The sequence below is a fragment of the Halyomorpha halys genome, unplaced genomic scaffold, assembly GCF_000696795.3.
Source record: "Halyomorpha halys isolate HHAL.00 unplaced genomic scaffold, Hhal_1.1 Scaffold194.1, whole genome shotgun sequence".
NCBI lineage: Eukaryota > Metazoa > Arthropoda > Insecta > Hemiptera > Pentatomidae > Halyomorpha > Halyomorpha halys.
Window position 1 is genome coordinate 634,528 of NW_027108392.1, and position 13,230 is coordinate 647,757.

The 13,230-nt window shown below is 31.7% G+C and overlaps 1 protein-coding gene across 2 annotated transcripts in view; it reads left to right on the top strand.

The window, feature by feature from the left end:
- Positions 1-13,230, top strand: part of Elk (Eag-like K[+] channel) — a 477,962-nt gene that overhangs the window by 84,577 nt on the left and 380,155 nt on the right. The gene's annotated exons all lie outside the window — the stretch shown is intronic.

Consider the following 13,230-nt stretch of genomic DNA (forward strand, 5'->3'; position numbering starts at 1 on the left):
GAACAAATAGTTTTAATTATTTAATGTCCGACGTTTCGCCCCACTTTGCATGGCTTCATCTGGGCTGTTAGCGATAGGTTAAACCAACTTTTTTTTTTCTTTTTTGATCATACAACTATTACTGTAAATGGTAGCAATAATAGGCATTGAAATGATAATTTTGTTTTGTAGAAAATGAATACGAATTTACAATTTATTTAATTAAAATGACATAGCGAAATGAAATCAAATAAGGAACTATTAAACTAAAAAAAAGAAAAGGCACCAGCTGGGTTTTTTTAATAATAAAACTAAAACATAAAAAAAAACTGACATTAGTAATATTGTGCACCTATAAAACAAAATCAAAGAGTATTATACGGTTTCTAGTTAGGAATAAATTGACTAAATTTTACTTGCTCATTTGATGAGTACACTGTAGGTACGATGGGGACCTATGTTTTTCGATCACAGTGTTTCAGTCCAATCTGTCCCATCTGATGTTCTTTTGGTGTACCATCTTCAACCTTGTGAAGAGACGAATTTTGAGATTTATAATGCGCTAAAATCGAAACCGCAAATGCGTATAGGCTGTCTAATTATCCTCACAGCACCTGGCCTTCGTCGAGAGTGACACGGCGTTAGCCTTGATCTTCACGTCTTGTTCGCCTAGAGAAAGTCCTCCTACGCATAAGCCATGAATGAACATCTGTATATACTATTTTTTTAAAATTCTAAATTGGTCAATTACCTGGCGTCTCTTGTAATATATTTTCTGTATTTTTATTACTTATCAATATATTACATAATTTCCAACGTTACAGTGTAATGGTAATACACATCTACAAATGGTACCCCTATTGTAATTGATATCGAAGGGAGATTGTAGACACAATAATTAATTATTATCAGTGAGAAGGGGGTGGTCCAATGTGTAGTGTTGCTGGGAATTTCGTTGGTTATCTGTTATCATTTATGTGGTCAGTATGAATTTACGTTTTGGCCAATCGAATTTTCAGTTCCATTAATTTTCTAATTTTCACAAATATACAATTTGAAGATAAGTTAAAATTTTGTTGTAGTTTTTTGAGATAAGTGTACTTATTAGAGTGTGATAAGAGAGACTTTTTTCTTTTTACACTATTGTAATTGACATGAAGAAGAATTGAAAAAAAAAATCATTTACCTTTATTCAATGGCCAAAAAAAGACAAAAAATAATTTTTTGACTCAAAATAATATTCTTTTAAATTAAATCGAATGTAACGATAATAGGATAAAAAATAATTTTATATTTTTAAAAGAGCATAGACAAATATTTTTATACCCATAGAGATGTTAGAAATGTCTATTGTTGACATGAAAAAAAAATATAGACATTATATTAAACATATACATAAATATAAATAAGAAAATATTATGGAAAATTAGATCATTATTTCATTAAATATGTGAGTTTGTATGGTAAAGAAGGTTTAATTATTTTATTGTACCACGATTAAAATATTTAAAAGAGATTTTACAGTATAATATTAAAAAGTTCAAAATTTGTATTGTAATCTTAAGTTAATAATTATTTCCAATTTATAGAAAATTTAAATTAGGTTTATAAAATAAATTTCTCAAGTATGATTATGGAATTATTGAATCATTGAATTATTTTCTTTCAGTATTGTTTTCTGCACTGTTTTCACTCAAATCGACAATAACAAAAGAATAAAAACATTTTGACGATTTACATCTTCAGGACGTATATTTGACGATATTTATAATTAATAATCGATTTATATTTGACGTATATGTGAAGATAATTATAATTAATAATCGATAAGCTTTAACTGTTGATTGTTTATGGTAGATGTTGCATTTTTTCCCCACATTACGCCCGAACACAACTTTTTATTCCAGTTCGTAAGATTTGTTTAATTTTAATGTGGTATTGTTTTAACAGACATTGGACAGTTTTTTTTTTACATCTTTTAAAAACTTTATCTCATAGAAATATTGTGTTTTCTTTCATCTATTTTTAGCCTATAAATATTTAATTTTGATAAATAAGGAATTGCTTCTTATTCCTTGTAGTGTTAATATTATAAGGCTCACGCTTTTAAAACCGAAATTTCTTATTAATTTCTGGAAAAAAATTAAATAAAAATGCTTGTAAATTTAATAAACATATTTAAAAATAAAATTTATTTTATTTTTTAAATTTTACTTTTGGGAATATTAAAATCTATTTATATGACAAACCTAGCTATTACATGTTTACATATTAAATATAAAACTGATTTAAGTATGCCATCCGCGATTGGATATAAGTTACATTGTTAATGATTGCTGTATAAGCTAATAGTAAAAACAAAAGGTTACTAAACTTACTACTATAACTTTTCATTATTCTAGGCAATGCAAGGAAAACATGATTTAATCATTGCTCTAATTTTTCGGAAAAATTAAAAAAAAAAAAAAAAAAGACATGCTTGACATTAACTATTTGACAAATTTTCCTTCCCCAACTCTAAGATGTGGTGGAGAAGGGATCAATCATCGTAACCTGAAATTTTATTTGAGCCCAGTCGGACAAGCACTGCCTCTCTGATTTCTCCTCCTTCAGTTACAAACAATCCATTTCCATTTTCCATTCTAAATTTGCATTTCATTTCCTCCCGATTCGAGCAGTTACATCTCCGTTGGAAGTAGGATCCACAATATTTACTTCTTCTGGCTTCCTCTAGTAACAAACAAAATGGTTATGCCGTCCTCAGGATATAAAGCAAATATCTTATTTGAATGTATTATTCAAATTTTGTGTTTTTCTTTAATAATATGCAATATTTATTCTTAGTAAAATAGAAAATTGATTCAATTTGTTGCTTAGTTTTTATTTTTATTTTTTTAATTTGAACCCCTTAACGATTTTGCGTGTCATCCTTGCGCGGGGGCCTTGAAATTTTTGCCTCATATTGTAAAGAAAATAGATACGCAGTGTTGAAATTGTTGGGGCGAGGGGTTTTTTGCGAATTGAAAAATTAGAAAGAGATTGCCCAGAGTAAAATGTTCAATGGTTCGGGTTAAAATAAAACGGAGGACCTTAAATAAATATCACAAAAAGAACAAAGAAATAATGAAGAAATAAATTAATAAAGAAAATAACCTTCCAAGAGATACACAAAATTTAATGATAACAAAATACAAAGAAATGAAAATAAAAGATTTATCTTATACAAAATTAAATGAATTATAAAGCAGTAAAAAAAATTTATTAGTAAGCAAATTAAACTTATTTTATATTAACTTATATTGGATGGTCGAATTCCTTGATTAGAAGTTGCAATGTTTTGGGAATCAAGTTCTAGTTTTCTGACGACATTTTCAGTTTTATATATGTCATCAATAAAGTTCGCCAAAAATCATAAAAAAGTGCCTATAGTTTATGGTACAATCTATAGAATACGTCAAACGCAAAGCAATATAGTTTTCTTATTTGTCTGACGTGCTACTAATCACTTAAATGTTTGAAAAATATTATTTGGAATCTTTTTCGGTGGGGGGGTATTCCTATATAATACTTAGTAGGTCTTGTTGTCTCTATGTATGATATTTTTTTAAAAATATTACGTTTAAATAAAAAAAATGGTAAAGTTTTTGAAAAAATCCTGATTGTAAAGTTTTTTGTCAAAAATATTTTTTTTTATGATATCCATTTACTACTGAAGTGACTAATGATTTACTGCTATTGCATTTTAGCTTAGAAAGATGTAGGAATAAATACAAAATTTAAAATATACAAGTTTGATTAATGAACACAAGCATGAAGAGTACTGTGTCAAATCATATTTTTATACGTTGTATTCAAGATTTCAATTTTCTCTTTCAGTTAATTCGTTTTCTCTCTATATTTTACTTTATTTACTATTCTGAACCAATCCAAGACGACAGAACGACGGCCACTTATACACTCCGACTGGTGATGTGCATGAACTAAAACTTTTTACCTGCTCTGTCCTTAAGTGTGTAGTGTTTAGAAGAAGTGGAGACCAGCGATCACTTACCGAAGACTACAAATAGAAGCTGAGTGGTGGTGAAAAACGATACTGCTTGGCCGGTAGACCGAACTGCTGCACCTGATACTACACCTGTTGCCGGTCCATACTTCATGTTTTGCTTCCAAAACAAAACTAAATTTAGATTTATCACTGTCACTTCTGGGCTCCCAGTGCTTTCTCTTTTTACTGTTTTATTTCCCAGTTTAGACAAATGAGTTAGTTGGTTGTTAGTTGTACTGATTGTTATTGCTGGTTTTGATCAAATAAGGATAAGAAAATACACTAATAAATAATAGGTAACATTTTGTTGAGCATTATTATAGTTAGATAAAATACTTATATGATACTAATTTTATGCATAAAGTATATTTTATAGTCAAGCTGCTACAAATTAATTTTACTCTTTCTTTCCACGGGTATCTTATTTGAAATCAACCGAGTAATTATTATTTTCGTATATTTAGATAGCTTCAATATTTCATTTATGCTGTACTCGTTAATCAACTGATTATCCTTGATAATGCTAAGTTTGGTAGAAATGCGAGTGATATGAAATTAATTAATAAAAATAAAATTTCCGTATTTGACAAAACTCAATTCGAAAATCCAGTTCCGAAAAAAAATATAACAAAAAATAAAACATTTTTTTTATTCAAGTATAATTCAATGATTGTTTTCGAAGTACCTTTTTGGAATAACGTATTCATACGATAATGCTTTAAAATAATTTAATGCTTTGGTACTGTGGTTTGAATCCTTTTGGATTTCTTCACTAGACATTTCCCTACCCAAAAAAAGTGAAAAAGAATTTGAAGACCTCTTACTTTGTCCAATGCTTCTCTTTCGTTAAAGGTCATTAAATTACCGCTTATATAGAAGTTTAACAACGGACCCCGTCAAAAACAAAGGGAACAAACTGTAAACTAAATATGCTAGCGCCTCAGAAACTCACAGTTTAAAATTATATTCTTTTGTAAGATAGTGAATTATGAAAAGTTTAGTCGTGTAAATCTCTTCTTCTGTATAATGACAAATAACATACAATACACCTTTGAAAAAAAATCAATTATTGTTTGTATTACTTAATGTTTAATAGTTGATGAAGCACATTTCGAAAACTCAATCTCAGAATTTGAAAAAAAAAACTAGCAAATATAAGAATTAATAAGAATCTAGGATATCCAATTTTTATCGTTCCTTATTTACAGTAAAAGATACTGAGCAATGAGTTAAAAAAAAAAAAAGGACGATTTTCAGTTTTCCGTTTTTCGGACATTTTATTTTTAAAACCTTGACCATATTCATCATGGATTTTCCTTTAAAATAATTATATGTCTTCATATAAAAAAAATTCGAGATCTGTCAAAAATGATATTTTTTACGCCTAGCTTTTATGATTAAAAACAAAATTCGATATGGCTATCAAAAATGATATTTTGTACGCTTAGATTTTTCTAGACTTTTAGTAGGTCCAAAAGATACGAAAAAGAAACAAAAAATTAAGCCCTGTCTTTGTAGGAATCAGTTCCACCTACCACTTATTTTTTCCATATATTCCTGTATAGGATAGCTTTACATTTCTCACAAAGTTCACAGGTGAGCAGTTTGAACTTGTTTATTAAGTGTATTACCTGTTTCGTGTATCATGAGTCTCTAATAGTTGCTGGTTTTTAATATAAGTGACGCTCTAATTCAACTTATAAATTTTGGTAAATTAGAATAGACATATTCGATATAAAATTGTGCTTTGGGAGAAATAAAAATAATGAATTGTATAATCAAGAATATAAGTTGAACAAAGGATAGCAGTGAAGTGCATTCAAGGGTATAGCATTGTTTGAATTAATCCTCCAGCCATTCTTCCGACAGATCCCTAATTACTCAATCATGACCTTTATCAACTTAAGAGCTTTATAGTCTAAAGTTTATCCACTCTTCCTCTTAAAAGGATTTAAATAGAACTCCTATCATTCGAATGACTTTTGGAAAAAGAAACAATTCAATTACTTTTAATCTTCTTAATTTCACTTATTGAGTTTTAAATAAATTTTGACTAAGATAAGTCTAAGTTAGGGTAGAGATTTATAGCTATTCTCGTGATATAACAATAGTGATAAACGAGTGTCGAAGAGAAAGAGTAACAGAGCAGTATGGGTTCCAATCCCTACAAGTCAGTTAATACTTAATATCAGACAGTTTTGGAAAATATGATCGATATATCCACATTATGCTGGTTTTTAACAAATAACAAAATTTATTTGTTTTATATCCATTATTAAAAGATAAGCTCATGAAAAATTAGTAATATTTATTTTTATGATATTGAATTTGGATTTGAAGTTGAATCCACTACAAAAAACCTGGAAGTTATTTATGACAGCTATATGCGTGGAATCCAATAGGAATACAATATGACACCTAAGTAAAAAATTTTGAAAATTTTAGCCTGCTTTGACAAATGAGGTATATAAGTAAATAATACATAAAATAGTAGTTAACAACTCCTTTAGCATTAGTATAATATGATTATATGCTTATATTATTACTTTTGTGTATTATGTTAGGGAGCGAGGCCCTTACTTCTTGGACCCGTGTTCGATTCCAGCTGACAGATAATTATTTATTCCACTATTGTCGCCATGAGTCGATCCTGTGGGTTCTGAAGTCCACCCAGCCTCACAAAGTGCCTTGGCTAGGGAAAATTTGGCCGTTGAGTGTGATCGTGAACAATTTGCCTCCATGTTCAAGAAATACCACTTCCTTACAAAGTACTCAACCTCTGACTCTTCATGAGTAGCGGTACAGATTGCCATTTTATAGATAACGCTAATGACCCTTTTAAGATTGCTGTTGGCTTAACTTTTATTGATAGCGCAGCTATATGCATGGAACACGGTATGACACTTAAGTAAATAATTTTTCATAATTTCTTATCTTATATTTTTTAAAAACTAATTTCTAGTAATAATATTCTATGTTTAAGTAATCATATGCTTTAATAAAACGTTTTAGTTGTTTTTTCTAATTTGAGAGTAAACTCCTTATTCCTACTGGGACTTCGATGTTGCAATCGGGTCTTGGTATGATTCCATAGGCGTTCCCATTCTGCTGTCGAAGGACATTGTCTGATCTCTGCCATTCATTTATCATTAATCATGATATTATTAATTTTCATAGAAATGTTATGTATCCAACTACAGAAAGCTGGAAATCATTGTGTTCATACAATGAATGAAAAAAAAAAATTGTCTGATACTTTAAATATTGATGTTACGGTCAATCAAAACGAGGTTAAATATGATGTTTTTATTGTGGAAAATTTTCTGTTATCTGGAAAAGGAAATCATTGATACTAGGCGCAAACAATCGAATAATGGATGGAATAAACTTATAGAAAAAACACATCCATACTCGGAAATTGATGTAAAAAATGTACTTAAAACTACATCGGATACCTCTATAAAATTCAATTATTTATAATCTGAAAACTATAACTGATAAAGAAGAGAAATGAATGAATCAATGTTTTCTTTCACTGAGGTAATAAGTAATAGCAAAATTAAATTTTCATCACCCTCATACTGCGAGAGGAGGAAGTGTCCAAGATACTCGTACTGGTATTTGATGGAGGAACAAGTCCGGCAAGTGGGCCTCGTGGTCTTTTTTTGGCAACTCCTGGCGGCTACCTTAGTTGCCACCGAGTACTAACCAAGGTGGGAGTGCCAAGATTCATTCCTCGACAGCCGAAAAATGAATGTTAACTGTCCTAGGAGGGACTGGAACCCACAACGTTCCGAACCGAGCGCACAGGGACCTGCGTCCCAACCCTCACGGCCGTCACGTCCCTAAGTGTTCAAGCCACATTCCTGTCCAAAATGTGAGAATCTCCCTAAGCCACTTTAATATAGATGTGTGTGTTTCAAGAGGGTCCTCCCGGACTTGGGTCAATTCATGATTGATGGTGAATAAATAATTATCTGCTATGGCAAGATTCAAACCCGGGTCTGGGAGGTATGAGAACATTACCTTACTCCATAGAGTTACCACTCATCTCGTACCAATTAGTTGTACAGTTAGTGCGTATAATATGTCATATATGCCGAACATACATATGTACATTTGAGACTTTATTTTTATTACAATATTGGAATCACAATAAATAACGATATAGTAAATGAAAGTATAACATAATATAAAATGAGGATATAAATGAGAGAGTATTAAATAATTCATTGAAAACCAATACAATGTTGAAGTAAATATCAAATATAAATTTACAAATTAATAGGACTACAATTTTTATGATTAAAGTTTCTGAGATTATAAATAAGATTCAAAGGGAGTTGAGTGCTTTATTTAAATTCATGTTCTTTCCTCATTATTTTTTAACATTAGCTCAAAGGGAAATTCTTAAAAAAAAATGAAGAAGAAAAAATTAGATTTACATTTGAATAATTCATCAGGTAAGCTTTCCTATTTACCAAGCCAAACCAAATATTTAACTTGAGTGGAACGCTGAGCGAAGTTGGAGCGAACTTTGTCACTGCTTCTCAACAAACTCTGCTGGGTGTATTCATCGAGATCTCTTCATATCGCTAAAGACGAGAAGGTTTGAAAACTTATCCCGTTAAAGTATTAATTATATCTGTTGAGGTTAGGCTCTAAACTCTAAAAGGGGGTTAAAAAATCTCTTTAATTGGAGTTGAAGTCAATATATTTTTTCTTTTATAGAAGCGTGAATCTAAATATTAAAACATTCTTCGTTTATTGGAAAAACTTTTTTAAGGAAACATACAAATAAAGGCTTTATTTAGTAGAAGAATTTAATATTTTAATGATATAATTTAAAAATGATTGAAATTAATAGAATTTAAAATTATACCGTTAAAATATTAAATTCTTCTGGGGGTTCACTCAGCCTCTTGAAGTGGGGACCCTTAATTGAGTAAAAATTTGGCGGTTGAGCGTGATTGTGACCAAATTACCTCCTTTCACAACGGTTGATTTAGTAACAGTACTTTCTTAACAAAGAACTACATACCTGATCCTTCATTGGTTGTAGGGGTACAGATTTTATTTTCAAATTGATTATGTTACTAGTTTAGCACTACGAGAACTCTCGCAGTAGATATGTTTTCTTCTTCTCTCCAATTCATTGGAAATATAAGCGATATTATGGTTATTCGTATAAAATATATGATTTTATCAAGAAGGTCTGTTCAGCACTCACTATTGGTAGTTAAACGTGCATAGTATATAATGATTACCTTTAAGTAATAGTTTACATAATGAGTAATTACGTTGCCCAACTGAAAAACAGTCAAGATTCAGCTATCCATAAAGTTGTATTAATCCTAAATTCTACTCGTTGAAATCTCATAGCTAGGTCGCATATGAAGATAAATAGTAAAAAATTGATTGATAATTCCACATTTATCAATCAATTAATTTTTTTTTACTATTCAATTATCAGTTATCAATTTTTTGTCATTTATGATTCAATTCAATATTTTGTATAATTCCAAATTTGGTTGTATACTATTCTTTTCAATTTTATGTTTCTCTAAATGTTGTTGTTATCTCTTTTGTTCTATAGCCCTGATGAAGACCTGAAACTCAGGTCGAAACGTCGGCATAAAATAAATAAATATGGTTTTGTTTATTTATGTTGTTCTGCTGACCGTATCCCCCGACAAACTTCTCCAATACGTAGTTTTCATTGAAGTAATCAAAAATTGGGGAGAGATAACTGCCTTTTTTTTCCGGCAACCATAACACTTGCTGTCTTCTCGGCAGCTGCTGGTTCTTGGTTTTGCTTCTTCTGAATTCTTGATCTTCTGTCTCTGTTCAGTAATTTATCCCGACCACTATACTTGTACTCTCTTCTTCTCTAGGGTGGCGGAGTAGTCCTTGGTCGATTGTAGGAAATCTTCCTTTCCTGGTTCTTCAACATCCATTCTGGATTCCTGTTCCCGGGCGCTTTTGTATAAGTTCCTGAGCACAATCTACGAAGGAGCGTTCTCTCGGCATTCCCACATTCTTACCTAACTCTTTTGCCAATTGAATCTTTAATACATTAGATAGGAATTGCATCCGACCTTGTATCTGAATTGTCTCCATCATTTCGCTGAGTTTATCGGTGATTCTGTTGTAGCGTGCCTGGAGTTCTGCGACATATCAGACTGTCTTGATTTCTTCGTCTCCCTAATCTTCATAAATATGTCCTCTTCTGGCGCCCACCGTTCTCCTCCAAATGCCTTCTCCAATCTTGCCGTGATCACGCTCCAGGGTGTCTCCTCATCGGCTTGGATTTGATAAGGGATACTTCTTTTTACCCAAACGATTGATGCCCTTAATGCCTCCGCATCCTCACTGTCAGGCATGTGTTCGGCTGCCTTCACATCTATTCGATCAGTCAGTGAACCTTTCAAGATTGGAAACTGCCTTTCCTAAGTTCTGAGCGGTTGCCGTGCGGACTTTGATCCATTCCAGCGTCGTGGCATGAGCTTCCGCTAGTGATACTTCCGGTAGTGGCTGAATCTCTGTTAGAGGTGGGTTTCCTGTAGGTTGATTGTTGAAGTTCAGACCCGCAAGGTTTAGTACTGCAGCTGTCACTATTCCGCTATTGGCCATAATTCTGAGCGAACAAAGAAAAACTAATTTTTTTTTTCCTCAGACCCTTCAGACATTCCAGTGGAGAAATCGCAAGGTCTGTAGTCCACTCGTCTACGAAGTACCCTTGGACATTAATTTCCATGGGCTCGCCTTGTCCCATCTCCCTCCTTTTGTATATGTAGGGACAATGTCAGGTTATATGGCTCTCGCCGCCGCACTCGAAGCATTTAGTGCGAGGACACGGGGCCACTATTCCGCATCCGTGGCATTTTCGCTTTTCTCTTCTGCCTCCGTTTCGTTGTCTGACCTGGTGATCTACGTTCTTCAGCTGGACCTCTCACCCTGCCCACATCCCTTTGATCTCTCCTCCTCCATGGTCTCGTCGGATTTCGAAGGAGACGATTGTATGACACTCGATTTCATCCCCCATCATCTGTTTCCATCCTTGTGTCTTCCTCCCTCATGTCATGTCTTGAGCGCTCTCTAAGAATGTGCGATCACTCGGCAATCCCTCTCTTTTATTCGTCACCTTCATGACGGCAGCCAGGAAATTCATTTTCCAACGGACATCAGCTTCTTCCGTTTCCCTCATCTTCTCCGTTACGAGATTGAACTGAGCGAACAGCGCCGCTGCACACTGTCCATTCGATTGTCCATGTCTCTTCTTCTCCCTGAACATATAAAAAATATCTTCTTCGGGAGTCCATCTGCTTCCCCCATAGGCCTTTTTCAATTGCTCTTTCACTAACGGTCACGACGTCTCCTCCCCGGCCTGAATGTGGTTGAGGATGTTCCTTTTGATTCTGCAGATCAGGACCGCTTTCAATGAGACGGCATCATTTCTGTCTAGCAGATCCTCATTGACCTTGGACTCCATCCTTTCGATGATGCGGTCGCCCACTTTAATGAGATGGTTGAGTTCGCCAATTTCTGCTGAGAACCGCTCCAGGTCGGAAATAGCCGATTCTCTAAAGAGAGAAAAACCGATAATAACAAAACGATTAGGTTTCGGCACCATGAGATGTCTGAAGACAAACTTAAAAAAAAAAAGATGAAAAAGGAGCAAGGAAATGAAACGCTTGTATTCGAGATAACAACTGATTTATTTTCGGTTTTAATTCTCCTTATATACATTCTTTGAGTTTATTTACATGAGGAGTTAGAATTTAAGCTATTAGTACACTTAACCTTACCATAACTTATATATATATATATATATATATATATATATTTATTAATATATAAATAAATTATCAATAATTTGTACGAAGCATCAACACTTTTATTATTTAATTTGTCCCTTTCCTGGACAATATTGCACATAACATTTCAATCAACTACACGTTTTATTACTTCAATTAAATAAGTGATGACATGAAGTAAAAGCTGAAATAGTCTTTTACGACGCCTCCCTTTATGCTATTCAAGGCGTGGTTGATGGTTGTGGAATTATATTGAATTTATTTACCTTTTATAATATAACTGTTTGACTGGACACTCAAATCGTTTTTATACCTTCTGTTCATCCATTAATCTATTATGGTTACCTACAAGGAATAATTTATTTATTTAAGTTACGTTATTAATTAAATTAGGACATTGAATTTGATTTGAGAGACCTGTAATTTTTTTGTTGGAAATTTTCACAAAATAGGCAAAAATATTTAAATTTTACACTCAATGCTTACATTAATGAGTTTCATTTTATTGATTTATCAAAAACAAAATTTTATTCTGAGCCAAGTACATGTAAATGTTAGTTCGAAAAACAATCTGTAAAAGATACATAAATACATTCTCTTTTTATCATAAATTACCTAAATATTTACAATCAGGCAATAGTTATAATACTAGTGTACATACTGATCCATAAAAAAAAAAAAAAAAAAAAAAACGAAAACACTCCAAATTCTGAGCTAACCTAGAGAATAAATTTCTTAGTACATCACACATGACTGCACCCCCCAACCATCTTCTCATAAATATGAATGTGTTAATGATGATTTATTTTATTTACTTGGCTTCTTGTATTTAGAATCACTTCAATTCATTTATTTATATTACTTATTATATTTTTATTTATATTATACAGTTTTACCTGCCTAGAAAAGTATAAAAAGCCATATTTATAAAAAAAAAAAACTTTCTCAGATAAACATCAGAAAACAATTTTTTAAATATTTTTATAGAACAATGACCCAAGAATTATTACGAAAAATTAATCATTCACATTCAAGTGAACCATATAATATATACTCATTTGCTAGAGCAATCAATCCTACATTCAAACAAATCTATTTTAGAAAGTATTATTATTGTTGGAAAACTTAAAAAGCTTTATTTTCTATTTTTTGATCTTTTATACAAAAATCGAATTTCGGTTTGGTAATTCACTGGAATCAAGACAGGACTGGTTTTATTCTTGTTTAGAAGTATTGGAAATCTATACGGAATTTTGTACTCTTCAAATACTTAACAAAACTTTTTTTGTGATCTAAATTATAACTTTTTTTTTTCTTACGAATGAACGACTTACATATTTTGATTTTAAAACAATTCAGTTTTCATTGCTGGACTAGTTAATAATTTAC